We start from the raw sequence: 12,353 nt of genomic DNA on the forward strand, positions 1-12,353 counted from the left end.
CAGGCAGGTTCCAGGTGCTGAACCCGAAAACGTTGTTGCTAATTCCCAGCTCAGCCCCACTCCTCCAACGGTTCCGTTTGTACTTATGCTGCTCTGGTCACACAAGACATTTTCTTATCAACTGAGTCTCACAATCAAATTTTGGTCCAAAAAAAAAATGGCCAGCTATTTTTTTTTCAGATTGATTTATTTTTATTTATTTATTCCTTTCTCCTACCCCCAGTGTTTGTGCTTGCTCTCTGTTCTCTGTGTGTTCGTTGTGTGCTAGCTGTGTCTGCTTGTCTTCTTTTTATAAGGCACTGGGAACCGAACCCGGGGCCCTCCCATATGGGAGGGAGGCATCCAATTGCTTGAGCCATATCCACTCCCTGTTTGTTGTGTCTCTCATTGTGTCTCCTCGTTGCATCAGCTCACCGCATCATCCCTTCGCATCAGCTCGCTATCGCTCATCTTCTTTAGGAGGCACTGGGAGCTGAATCCAGTACCTCACACGTGGGAGGCAGGTGCCCAACTGCACGAGCCACATCTGCTCCTCCAGCCGCTATTTTTTTTTAAAAATTAAAGATGTATTTATTCAAATGGAGCTGAGCTACAGAGAGTACAAGAGTAATTTGGGACCAGGAAGAAAGGCTTCTAGATTAAAGAGAAGTGGCTTTCATTTGGACCAGGGTAGAATCTACTACAGTGGTGTTCAAACATATCCCATGAACCACCTGAGACTTAGGGTTAATAGAACACTCTCGCATTTCTCTCACAGCCTTCTGAGATCTACTGATGAATATTGTACTGGTCCAATGGAACAGTGGCACAAAGGAAATTCGATCCTAACTTTAGGCAGCTTTCCTCTGAAAAGGACAGAACTTCATACTGACATCAGTCACTCTCATCACAGCTGTCTCAGCCGGGGTTCTCCAGAGAAATAGAACCAACTGGATACACATGTGTGTGTGAGGGGGAGGGAGAGAGAAAGAAAGAGAGAGAGAATATGGATATGGTTATAAATAAGGATATATTAAGATATCAATGATCTTGGGGTTGGCAAGTCCAAAATCCACTGGGCAGCCTGGCAGGCTGAAAACTCACACAGGAGTTGCTGCTAGTCTTGAGGCAGAAATTTCTCTCTTGGAAACCTCAGTTTTTCTCTGACAGCCTTGACTGGATTTGTTGCTCCCACATTATTGAGAATAATCCCCTTGACTCAAAGTCAACGGGTTATAGATGTTCATCACATCTACAAAATACCTTCCCAGCAACATTTAGACTAGAGCTTGACCAAACAACTGGACACCACCACATCCTGGCCAAGTGACATGACATTCAGTATCACAATAAGCAGTGGCTGGTTCCGCTCTGAAACAGGAACTAGGTGGAAAGCGGGGACAGAGGCTATCACCTGCAAGGAGCAAGGACATCATCTGCCACCTTCGTTCATCATGTTCAGCCCAGGAATCCAGGTGGCACAGAGGAGTTCTGGGTAGCATTACATGTAAGCACCCCAGTTTGGGGAGAACGTTTTAAAATGCAGAAGTAAATCCTAAGTGTTGAGGTTTCCCATAGCATTTCTGCGTGCAAGTGACTGCTGCCAGACTGACAGACAGACAAAGGACTCTTGGGTTCTCATCCTTGCCAAATGTTTAAGAGTAAACTAAATCCTCCAAAAGTAAACTTTCATCATGTTGTTGTTGTTTTTTTAAAACAAAGATTTATTTTACTCATTTATTCCTCCCCACCCCACCCACCCACCTCGTTGTTTGCACTAGCTGTCTGTTCTCTGTTCATTTTCTTTCTGGCAGGCACCAGAAGCCAAACCCAGGACCTCCCATGTAGGAAGGAGGCACCCAATCACTTGAGCCACATCTATTACCTGCTTGTTATGTCTTTCTTTGTGCTTCCTAACTGTGTCACTTCATTGCATCATCTTGCTGCGTCATCTCATTGCATCATCAGCTTGCCACACCAGCCAGTTGTGTCAGTTTACTGTCTTGCTCTTCTTTCAGAGGCACTGGGAACCAAACCCGGGACCTCCCATGTGGTAGGCAGGTGCCCAACTGCTCGAGCCATCTCCACCTCCCATCAGATTTTTGTTTTGTTTATAAAGAGTTATTTGGAATAGAAGCTTACAGTCACAAAGCTATAAAGCGTAAGTTACTTCCCTCACCAAAGTCTGTTACCACATATTGAACAAGATGGCTGCCAGTCTCTGTGACGGTTCAGCCTTCCTCTTCCTCTTAAGGCTCCACGGTCCCAGCTTCTTCCAATATCAGCTGTAGGCTGGGGTAAATCTTGTCTCTCTCTGGGGGCTCATTTGTCTCCGGCTCAGTTGCAGCTGTAGGCTCTCAGGCTCATTCTCTTCCCAGGGCCATCATGTTGTTTTAATCAACTATTTTTTGCCATCTCAAACAGCTTTGCCCTAGTTTGCTTACAAGAAGCAGATCTGCTGAATCTATGAATGAGGAAGCACAAATTTCAGTGGTTACCTTCAAGGCATAGGTCCCCAGTCCATGCTTCCCTCAGACAAAGTATGTGCCAGTTCTTATAGGCTGATTGGGCTGGGACATGGAAACTCCTTTGCTAATTGAACAAGGTAAGTTTAAAACAATTTTTAAAGCCCATTTTTATACAGTAGGTGACCTGGTTTGAGACTTTTGTAGACCTCAGAAAATTATGTTCATAAGCTAACCCATTCCTGTACATCTGTATTAGTCAGCCAAAGGGGTACTGATGCAAAATACCAGAAATCTGCGGGGCATTATAAAGGGTATTTATTTGGCATAGGAGCTTACAGTTACCAGGCCAAAAAGCATAAGTTACTTCCCTCACCAAAGTCTATTTCCACATGTTGGATGGCTGCCAACATCTGCCAGGGTTCAGGCTTCCTGGGTTCCTCTGGGCTCAGCTCCTCTGTTTCCTCCACAAGGTCAGCTATAGACTATGAGCCTCTCTAGACTTTGCCTCTCTCCACAAGGTCAGCAGTAGACTATCAGGTGAATGGCTCTGTCTCTTTCCCTGGGGGTCCAACTTAAGAATTCAGCATCAAACTCCAACATCAAAATTCCAACATCAGAAACCCTCAACTCCGTTCTTTGCCATGCCTTTTATCTGTGAGTCCCCACCCACCAAAGGTGGGTATCTAATCATACCTCAATCATGCCCAGGTACAGATCAGATTACAAACATAATCCATTATCTATTTTTGGAATTCATAACCATATCAAATTGCTACAATATCTAAGCCAGTGGTTCTTAACCAGGGGTCCACAGACTCCTCAAGGCGTCCATGTAAAGATTTCAGGGGGTCCGTGAGCTTGAATTAAAAATTTTAAAAAAAACATTATTCTTATGGGGACATGTTGGTGCAGGTGTGGTATATTTGTTAAATAATATACAGTATAGTGTGGACTTAGTAAGGGGTCTGTGGTTTTCACCTGACTGGCAAAGAGGTCCATGGAACAAAAAAGGTTAAAAACCCTGACCTAAGCCTCTTTTATCTAGCCTTTTGGTTAGATTCAATTAAGGGACCTTTTAACTAGATCGTCTTTGATTAGATTGCTTTGGTTAAGGGTCTTTGATTAGACTGCAGGGTCCAGGGAGCGTTCTAATCCTTTTGTTGGAGTCACAGCATAAATGGAGGAGAAAGCAGAGAAAGAGCTCCTCCATTTTTACCCTGCCAGGTAAAAGAGGACTCCAGCAGAAAAAGAGACCAGAGAGGCTGAGAAAGAGGCTGGAGGCTGGAATCAGCAGAGGAGCCCGAAGCTGAAGAAACAAGGTCCAAGGAGAGACAAGCCATATGCCTGCTCACCCACAGCTGAACTTGGGGAGAAAGCGAGCCTAGAGGAGAAAGCAGCGATTGGCCGCCATTTTGCTTTGCCATGTGGCAGGTGTCTAAGATCACCAGAAGCTGACCTTTGATGAGAAAACATCTCTGTTGGTGCCTTGAGTTGGACATTTTTACAACCTCAGAACTGTAAGCTTTTGCCCTAAAAAATTCCCTTTATAAAAACCAACCCATTTCTGGTATTTTGCACCCAGCAGCTTTAGCAAACTGAAACAGTAGGTAATAAGTTTATGGGACACAAGAAAATGTTTAGCTAAGGAGTCTAGGCAAAGAATATAAATGCATTCAGAGGAATTTGGACCAATCTATGAATGTTAGAACGCTAAAGAGCCTTTAAAGGAAGTTAGAACACACTAAATACTAAGGGGAATATTGGGAAGTATAGAAATTCCTAGATTTCTAATATGCAGTCAGTCTCTAAGACCTTTTTGAGTCACCACCACAACCGCCCTACACAGAGAACATACACACACACACCCCACCTTGGTTCCTTTCTCTTCACACTTCCCCCTCACATACTGGCCTTTCCTCCCACCACAGACAATCTTCCCTTTAGCACCCCTCCCATGCCTAAGGTCCTTCCAAGCCACACACCCTGTCAAGAATATCCTCCGTCTCAATTCATCAAGATTTCTTCCTTTCCAAAAATTCCAGAAACTCTTTGCAATCCCACTTCCTTTAAGAAATTTCCCCTAATTGAAAGAGGCAGGTACCTTCACTTTCCTTGACTGTACCTCAGTACATTCAATCATTTAATGCATCTGTCCCTACCATTCAATAACCCAGCATTTGTTAACTATTTTTCTTATATCTTCAACACTCTGTTAGGCCCTGGGAAAACAAATATAAATAATCCACGATCCCTGCCCTAAGACTCTCAAAGCTTATAATAAAGGCTACAGAAAAATAAACATTTCTGATGCAGGATGAGTGCCATCTCTTATACATGTTAGAATCTAAAAAGTATTACATATATAATAGAGGTTGAAAAAATGGCTTTGATTTTTGGAAAGAGAGTAAGACTGACAATAAGTAGTGAGGGGAACTAAACCCAAGAAACATTCCCATACACCCTTCAAGGTATATTTAGGCACCTCTACATGAACAAGATTTTGTGGTAGTTTGAGACTGTATGGACCCCAGAAAATCACATTCAGAAAGCTGCTCCATTCCTGTGGGTATGACCCTATTGTGGGTGGGACTTTTTGATTAATTTATTTCAATTAAGATATGGCCTAGGGTGAGTATTAATCTTCTTACAGAGTCCTTTATAAAGGGGATGAATACAGAGAGAAAGAGGAGAAAGCTGCAGGAGCTGAGGGAAGCCACAGCACCAAGAAGCTGAAAGCAATGAAACCTGAAAGAGAAGGGAGAGCCCAGCAGATGCCGCCATGTGCCTGGCCATGTGACAGAGGAGCCCAGGATCACTCGCAGACAGTCTTCGGGGAGAAAGCATCACCTGATGAGATCTTTTTTTTTTTTTTCAATTTTTAATAAAAGATACTTAGATGACATAAATGTCACATCAAAAAATGCAGGGGATTCCCATACCCCACTCCCTAACCCTTCCACACTTTCCCACATTAACAACATCCTTCATTAGTGTGGTACATTTGTTACAATTGGAGATCTTGGTTTGGACATTTTTCTCAGCCTTGAAACTGTAAGCTTGTAAGATAATAAAACCCTATTGTAAAAGCCAACCCATATCTGTTATACTGCTTTTGGTAGCCTAGCAGACTAAAACAGATTTTATCACCTTTTTCTGGTTGAGTAGGTGGACAAGTTGAGAATCCATCCTGATGCTAAGGTTTCTGTTTTGAGACTTAAACCATAACATATTCCTTGGGAGGGAGAATGGTTTTGAAAAAGGCAGTGCTTAATGCTGGACTAATGACCAAGTTCTGGGAGACTAACACAGAGCTACAAGAATAAATCATGTCTTGGCAACCAGATTTTAATGAGCTTTAAACATGTTGGCTCAGAAAGTTAAAACTTTCTAGTCTAACCAGATAAAGCATAAAGCAAGATGCCACTTCAGCCACTCCTTCATGATTGAAAGGTGATATCTGCAAGTTCATTAGACAAGATGTTGACAGAAACAAATGAGAAATGCTCTGATCTGCAGACTGGTTTCTGATTTTATTGCCTTACATTCAGTCCTATTTTGCCATTGCTGAAACCAGGGCACACCCCTTGCTAGGCTGCCCTCTCCCCTTACTTAAATGTAGTCATTGCAAACCAAGAAGGATTGTGAAACTTATGTGATTGACTATAAACACATTCAAAATGCTGAGATGCTTTCAAATAATGATCATCTTACAGCTGGGACTATGTGATTAAACTCTTCAAAAAATTTTCCCACATTTAAGCTCTCAACACCACTGAGCAAAATGGACGTGGAGAAATCTCCATGGTATATTGTTGAGTGAAAAGAGCCATTTGCACAACAGCATGAATATTAGTCTGATGGCATTTATATAAAACTGTGCATGTGTGTGTTTATGTTTGAACAGATGGAGAAACTGGAAGAAAGTTCACCAAATGTTGATGGCAGTTGCCTGGGTCAGTGAGAGTGGGTGTTCAGAGGGGATGCTCTGTGCAGCACGGTCTTTAAGAGCTTAGGATTTGGGAAGCAGACGTGGCTCAACTGATAGAGCATCTGACTATGATATGCAGGGTCCAGGGTTCTATACCCAGGGCCTCCTGAACCATGTGGTAAGCTGACCCATGCGCAGTGCTGCCGCATGCAAGGAGTGCTGTGCCATGTAAGGGTGTCCCCCACGTAGGGGAGCCCCATGCACAAGAGGTGCGCCCCACAAGGAGAACTGCCCCACGTGAAAAAAAGTGCAACCCGCCCAGGAGTGGCACCGCACACACCAAGAGCTGACACAGCAAGATGATGCAACTGAAAAGGGACACAGATTCCCAGTGCTGCCTGATAATACAAGAGGACACAAAAGGACACACAGCGAATGGACACAGAGTGCAGACAATGGGGGTGGGGGGAAGGGGAGAGAAATAAATAATAAAATAAATCTTTAAAAAAGAATACTGATACTATATTCAGGATTCTTCTTTTAAGAAGAAAAAAGAGCTTAGGATTTGGAGTCAAAACAGCCTGAATTCAATTCCGGTTCTGATACTACTAAGTTTGCTCTCTTTAGCAGGTTCTGCTTTGATCCTTGATTTTCTCAACTGTAACCATAATAGCGTCTTCCACAAAGATTTATGTTAGGATTGAGTGAGAGTTTATGGAATTCTGCTAGGGTATGGGTTCTAGGAAAAACCTGCTTGAAAAACAACATTAAAAAAAAACCACTCTACAAATCACAGTTTGGGAGTTCACAGTCTCCCACCACCTCCAGTAATATCATCTAAACTCCTTATAAGGATTAAATGATTCAACTATTGTTCAGCAAACACCCTGAGGAATGACCAGTTTAGGCAGGGTCCTGGGTCATCCAGCTTCCAGGAAAAAAGAGTTTTCTGCTCAGGTTTCCTCTCTGTCAATATTATTTTCCTACCCCCATTTTCAAGGACACCCCTGAAATAAGCTCTTAGCTTAAACATTGTATTCCGATTGGGAACCAAAGTTGACCTATTTTAAATTCACACTGTTAGGTTTGGGTCTCAACCTTAAATAACAGAGAAAATGATCACACAGTCTAGTTATTTGAAGCCACAAAAACCTTCGCTCAGCATTTATTTACTTGCAACTTGGCCTTCAGACGCCTAAGAGCTTGCCATTCTCTGCTTGGATGTGTCTCTCTAGGCCTGGGAAGGCCCTGCCTTAGTTGGCCTCTCCTTCTCTTTCACGCTCTCTCTTTCCAAGCCAGCTAGTCTCCTCCTGGAGTCTCCTTACTACCTGTTGCTCACCCCAACTTCAGATCCTCAGGTAGGCTTAACGGTCCCAGGACAAACAAAATGTCATGTTTTCAAATTTAAAAATTACCTAGTGATCATCGCATATAAATTCTAATTTCCTCCCAGACAAAGCTGTGGGATGATTTTTCTGATTATAAAATAACCCATAATCAGGTCCATGAAACATAAACACGCTCCTGTAACATGCACCATGTGCATGTGCTAACAGTTTCATAATTAAATTTTATTTTTTAAGTGATGCTTTCATATGGTTCAAAATTCAAAACTGCAAAAGGGTATATACCGAGAGAAGCCTTATCCCATAACTCAATTCCCTTCTCTAGAGGAAACCAGTGGAACCGGCTTCTGGTGTCTCTTTCAAGAGCTATTTAAACATATACAAATAAACGCACATGCATTACACAAAATTTTAAAGAAGAAAATGAGGGAAGTGGACTTGGCCCAGTGGTTAGGGCGTCCGTCTACCACATGGGAGGTCCGCGGTTCAAATCCCGGGCCTCCTTGACCCGTGTGGAGCTGGCCCATGCTCAGTGCTGATGCGCGCAAGGAGTGCCCTGCCACACAGGGGTGTCCCCTTGTATAGGAGCCCCACGCGCAAGGAGTGCGCCCCAAAAGGAGAGCTGCCCAGCGTGAAAGAAAGTGCAGCCTGCCCAGGAATGGTGCCGCACACACGGAGAGCTGACACAACAAGATGACGCAACAGAAAAGAAACACAGATTCCCATGCCGCTGACAACAACAGAAGCGGACAAAGAAGATGCAGCAATGGACACAGAGAACAGACAACTGGGGTGGGGGGAGGGGAGAGGAATAAATAAATAAATAAGAAAATGAAAATTGCCTATAACCTCACACCTTGGAGAGAAGCATTAACACAGCATGATGACCCTGAACATTTCCTCGTGTCATTAAGTAGTCTTCCCGAGGTTGGTTGTTAACGTCCACTTCAACACATAGACTCTCCTTTACTTTTTTTTCCTAAAGATTTATTTATTTAAAACTCCCCTAATTTTTTTACACTCACTGTCTGCTCTCTGTGTCCATTTGCTGTGTGCTCTCTGTGTCTGCTCATCTTCTCTTTAGGAGGCACCGGAAACTGAACCCGGGACCTACCATGTGGGAGAGGGGAGCTCAATCACTTCAGCCACCTCAGCTCCCTGCTTTGTTATGTCTTTCATTGCCTTTCCTCTTTGTGTCTCCTTGTTGCATCAGCTTGCTGTGCCTGCCCATCACACCAGCTCGCTGTCTTGCTTACCTTCTCTAGGAGGCACCTAGAACCGAACCCAGGACCTCCCATGTGGTAGACGGGAGCTCAATCACTTGAGCCACATCTGCTTCCTTCCTCTTTACTTTAAACTCTTCTCTATTTTTCATTAAAGAGTCTGAAGTCACTGAAAGAAGTCACCAGCCAATGAGTTGGAGTAGTCAAGACTTGACGCAACCCAGTTTGTCCAAGTTTCCATTTACTTCGTTCAACTAAGAAAGCTTGTTAGTTTTTAGTGTTTCCACTTGCTTTGATACTCCAGGTTATAAATGACCACATTAACAATATGTTCAAGGTATAGAATTGTCTTAAATTTAGTAGAAATCTGCATGTTTACTTTTCTCTCCTTTTTCTCCCTCAGCTCAAACTTCCTTCAGTTGGTTCCAAAATGTGCAGGTCCAGATGGTCCCCCAAATCAACATCACTCTAGTTGCAGCTGACAAAAAATAAAAATATACCCTAAACTCTTTCCAAGAGAATACTAAAGAACATATATTCCATGGAAAAATATATAGCAATGAAAGTAAACCAATCACAGGCACCTGCAACAAAATAGATGAATTATACCAACATAATGTTGAGTAAGAGCAAGAATGAACAAATAATGCATAGTGTGTTCCATTTATAAAAGCTTTTAAAACAAAACTGAACCATATAAATTAAGGACGCAAAGCACCTGCATAAATTATAAATTAAATCAAAGAAATGGTAATTACTAAGATGAGGATGCTGTTTTTCTCTTGGGGTCAATGAGGCTACCCATGATAATGGCTAATATTCTATTTATCACCTGTGTGGTAGCCACATAGTTGTTCACCCTGAGGTTGTATTTTTCTGCATTTTCTGAAACAAGTTTAAAGAAGAAAAGAATAAACATAGGCAGAACATCTGGCCTCAGAGACAGGCTCTCATATAATTCATAGAGAAAAGCTGTGAATGAGGCAATATGGACAAACCTAAGAGTTTCTTAAAATTGTTATAAACTTTTTTAACATTTCACTTTCTGAGTACTTGAGTCATTATTCATCTTTTATCACGGATACCTTAAATGTTGAATTATAATTTCTTTAAGGCTTTTTGGTCAATATACCTCAATGTTATATCATTACCTCAATTAATTTATAGGTCTAACTTCCCTAAAGCCAATTAAAGTTGTTAGGTAATTCAGTCAAGTTAATTAACAAAAATTATGAGGATCAATGTTAAACTTTCCCCCAAATTTCAAGTTAAATCATTTCTTTAGATTTTAAAATTTCCCCATTATGGGGTTATCAAAGGAATCAACTCAGGGAGACATCAACACATTTGGATTATGGTCCATGTCAATAGGAATTCCGCATTCACACGACATTTGTACCCTCAATTCCCACACAGTGATTCCCAGACACTTCTGGCACATGCCCAGAGGTTTTGATTTCTTCATAAAACCAAAAATGGCAATTCAACAAAAAGTCGTTATAGAAACAGCTATAGAATATATGCAAATTTTGGCCAAGTGTGTCCAATGCCATGACACCACAATGAATTTTTCATTTTGTACCACTTCTTAGTAATAACAGAGGAAACAATTACTTTCTTCTAGATGAGTTGATAAATAGAGGTAGAAGTGAAAAAAAAAAAAAAAAAACTTCCAAGATAGAATGTGGTTTTGCCAAAATTTGAATAATTTGATCAAGCATTGGTCTTTTTGGGGGACCTAAATACGACCGGGGCTAGTAATTAATTTTGAATTGCTAGGGGTAGATTATAGCTGCTGCCACTGCCACCACCCCTACTTTATTTGCACACATTATTTGCTTCTATATCCCTGTCTCATTGGTGTTTACTAGAGTTTCTCATTTTGCAACTGCATTCTGTGAGAGAAATGCCACTACCTGGAGCTGGAGGCATAGTTCTAGTCCCGCCCCAGGCTTTCTAGTGACAGTTCCATGAAGGGTCTCATGTGGCTTGGTTCAGTCAGCCTCCCTTCTAGAGGCTAGCATTCCAAGCAGTTTCCCATCTAAACCTGCTTCCTCCTCTCCTTTTCCAGTTTCAGTCTCCTTTCTCACTTTGGGGGATAGGGAGGAGCTAGGGAAGAGAAAGAATTAGATGACAACTAACTTGACTCCTTTTTTTTTTAAAGCCTTGATAATTTTTTTAAGATTTATTTTATTTATTTCCACCACCACCACCTGCACTCACCTTCTGCTCTCTGTGTCCATTCCCTGTGCATTCTTCTGTGTCTGCTTGTCTTCTCGTCTTCTCTTTAGTAGGCACTGGGAACTGATCCTGGGACCTCCAGTGTGGGAGAGAGGCACTCAATTGCTTAAGCCATCTCAGCTCCCTGGTCTGCTGTGTCTCTCACTGTCTCTCCTCTGTGTCTCCCTTTGTTGCATCATCTTGCTGTGCCAGCTCTCCACAGTGTGGGCCATCAGCTCTCCACAGCGTGGGGCCAGCTCGCCTTCATCAGGAGGTCCCGGGAATCAAACCTGGAGTCTCCCATATGGTAGACGGTAGCCCAATGCATGTGCCACATCCGTTTCCTTTTAGACACTCCACCAAATTTGAATAATTTATTTTAATAAGCAGCTGCACTTTCCTCCTTCCTAGCTCAAAACCTCTAAGATTTTAAAACAATATTAGAGGTAAAGAAACTGTTCTTTTTTAGATCTTAGAGCATCAAAGAGGTTCCAGATGATTGTATACTTCACCCCCAACCCTCTCCACCACCATATTCCCCTAAACAAAATTATGTCTGAAGAAGAGAAATCGTCCATTTATATTTAGATTAATTATCTCAAGACAGTTTCAATTTTGAACACTTAGAGGCCTGAAAAACACATGAATGTATACTTACTCCCACACAAGTTGACAAATTTGCTCACAGTTAATATCAATGACAAAATTAATATTTCTTTCTCACTGTGTTTTTTTTCCTGCCCTCCTCATGCCTTTCTCTCCATCTCTCTCTCTTTCCCTCCATTTCTCTCTCGCTTGTTCTCTCACATACACACAATTTTTTTCCCCATAGAAAAATATGAATCAGTAGGAGTTTACAATCTTTCTCTATTTTGCTCTCCCTTCCTCTCAGTTCTATTTCCTTATAAACTAAAATTAGAGTTTTCGCAGTTCTTTAATTTTCTCCTGGAAATACACTGATCACAAGTTTGACAGGTCTCAAGTAACTCCCAGGTCCTCTTTTATGCCCAAAATGTCTGAGAAAATTTCAAACTTCTACTTAAGTCATTTCTGTTTCATTTCCTAATAGAAAGTCTCAGGAACCTCTATTCTTTTGGCAAAGGGTAAAAGAAACAACCATACTACTATAAGTTTGCTTCCTACATCACATGTTCTTTTGTCAGCCCAAGGAACAAATCTCCTGATATCA

This window comes from Dasypus novemcinctus, chromosome 28, assembly GCF_030445035.2.
Source record: "Dasypus novemcinctus isolate mDasNov1 chromosome 28, mDasNov1.1.hap2, whole genome shotgun sequence".
Lineage (NCBI taxonomy): Eukaryota > Metazoa > Chordata > Mammalia > Cingulata > Dasypodidae > Dasypus > Dasypus novemcinctus.